This window comes from Peromyscus californicus, unplaced genomic scaffold, assembly GCF_007827085.1.
Source record: "Peromyscus californicus insignis strain IS unplaced genomic scaffold, ASM782708v3 Scaffold_9__1_contigs__length_137607984, whole genome shotgun sequence".
NCBI classification, from domain to species: domain Eukaryota; kingdom Metazoa; phylum Chordata; class Mammalia; order Rodentia; family Cricetidae; genus Peromyscus; species Peromyscus californicus.
In genome coordinates, this window is record NW_026294617.1 from 121,030,161 (window position 1) to 121,032,766 (window position 2,606).

General features: G+C 40.1%; 1 non-coding gene across 1 annotated transcript; it reads left to right on the forward strand.

The window, feature by feature from the left end:
* The first annotated feature begins 854 nt into the window (after positions 1-854).
* On the forward strand, positions 855-983 carry LOC128106810 (small nucleolar RNA SNORA4). Its single transcript, XR_008216857.1, has one exon. It is a non-coding gene; the product is annotated as a small nucleolar RNA SNORA4 (small nucleolar RNA).
* The last annotated feature ends 1,623 nt before the right edge of the window (positions 984-2,606 follow it).

Below are 2,606 nucleotides of genomic sequence, written 5' to 3' on the forward strand. Positions count from 1 at the left end.
TGGCGGCACACACACGCGTGTGAAAGCCATATGTCAACGCTAGCTTCTTCCTCAGGCACTCTCTGCATTGCTATTTTGCGAGACAGGGTCTCTGACTGAACCTGGAACTCCATGAGCTCACTAATTTGGTGAGACTTTCTAACAGAGGAGCTCCAAGTATCTGCCCCCTTGAGATGGAATTACAGACCTGCCATGTTTTTCTGTAGGGGCTGGACATCTGACCTTGAGTTCTCATGCTTGCCACAAAATAATTTACTAACACATCTTCCCAGCTGCCAGTCTGCTACTCTGTTACAGCAGTGCAAATGAGCTGAGATATTTACTCTCCTTTTTTACTGACTACGCTTCCCCAAGTTTCTTAAGGGTTTAAAAAAATAAAGCTAGATTTCCTTCAATAATCACAATTATAACAATAACATAGGAAGGCAGAAAATGGTATCACCCTTGACCTAATTCTGTATGAAGCTCCTAGGTGAAACCCTGAAGTCTGTCTGGCTTCACAGGATGGACTGTGTCCATGGTTACGTTCACTTCCCTAAAACAAGAGCATGGGAGATACAGACCTCGTAGGGCCCTTGCAAGTCTTTTCTGAATTATTCGAAAGTATTGGCCACAGCTCGAGAATGAATATCAGCTGGCAGTAGTGGTAGTGGCAGTAGTGGTAACAGGGAAGAAAGCTGTAAGTCTTGCAACATACAACCATCTGGAGGTACCAAAGTTTTGTAGTGGTTAAATAAGTTTTTAAAATATCATATGACTTAGAAGAGTTTTAAACTAGTCTCATTTTAACTAGTGTTCTACTTTCAGGCCATACAATACTATGACCATCCTACTTTAATTATAAGTATAAAATGATACCAGAAGCTATTTTGGGGGGATTATTACCTTTACCAACTTGGGCAGTTTGGCAGAATGAGTAAGTCTACACTCCAGAATGGGTTATCTCACTTAGTGTGGTTCATTGCTATCTTTTTGCCCACACTGAAGGGGAAAAGAAGTATAGAACGGGGGCTAGAGAAATAGCTCAGTGGTTAGGAACATTTATTGCTCTTGTGGAAGACATAGACTTGTTTTCCAGCACCCACATGTTGCCTCACAACTATCAATTCCAGTTATAGGAGATCCAACACCCTCTTGTGGCCTCCTTGGACACCAGGCATACATGTGATGCACATACATACATACAGGCAGAATACTCATACACATTAAAAAAGAGAGATAGAGAGAATTCTCCACATGCGAACTGAGGATGGAGAGGTGATTCAGCAGCAGTTAAGAGCACTAGCTGCTCTTGCAAAGGACCTGGGTTCAATTCCCAGCACCAACATAGAGGTTCACAACCATCTGTAACTCCAGTTTCAGGGAATCCAGTGCTCTCTTCTGGCTTTCTTTGCTACTGCATGCACATGATAGGCATGCATACATGAGAAACATTCATATACAACATAAAAAGAAATATACTTTAAGCTGTTTACACCCATATGAGTTACTTGTTCTACCATTTTTGCTTCCAAAGTACTTTATATGTATAACTTTCAAAGCATCCATCATGTCTTATTACATAGATTGCATTTTGCTTATTTCTGACCCACAGTAGGCAGGGAACAGTTTAAGGACAGAGATCAAGCTTTCCAAGACCAAGAGTTATAAATCTGGCACGTAGCAGACACCCAAAAAACATCTTTTGAACAAAACTCTTATTTGAAGAACATATACAGTATATAATAAAACAGAACAGGACAAAAGTAACTTCATTGGGTTAATTTGGCTTTATGGAATAAAAACAGACTGTAGGGAATATCCCAGAGTTATAGTGAAGACAATATGCTGAGTAGATGTTGAAAACAAGACACCCATTTGGTTGTAGGAAGGAAATTTCATTTTCAGGTACTTCTCCCTGTAACGAGTGCTCTGAGCTAAGATTTTAAGGGTTCATGTGAGGAGCAGAATTAAAAACCAATCAATGTTTTCATACCAAGAAAAGTTTGAAACTTAAGAGACTTGGGTATTAAATTTAACTGTACAGAGACTATTCGACTTCAAAGACAGCCCAGAAGAAATTGGCTCTAGTTGATGTTTCCTATTAAAATGTATCCCATCCATCATCCTAATAGACCATCCATATGATTTGTCCATCACATTATGAGAACAAAATGCTATCTTGTCTCCTTGATACTGTGTCATAAAAAAAGAAAGAAAGCAGTGGCGTCAGGGAGGAAGATGCTTCCACACCGTTCCTTTTCTGATTCTATTTTTTTAACTTGTTCATAACACACAAGGTCTAGCATCGGGAGTAATTACAGTAAACCATGTAGAAATCCCAGAGGAAGCAGGCAAGGAGGATAGTGTTTGCTACATTAAAAAACTTAAAAGGAAAGCACTGAGTCTGAGGGGATGTGAAGGTGAATAAATCCTTATGAGGAAGATCAAATGGATGATTTGGTCTCACCTGCCTAAATCAGAGTCTCTGGGATATTCTGAGATGCAACATGATCATGGCGGGCATTTGAGAAAGCATTCCACTAACTGACAATGCTGAGCACATGCTAGGCAGACCACTGTGTCTGAAGATTGCGACCCACAATAATTATGTTGGTCTCCAGTGT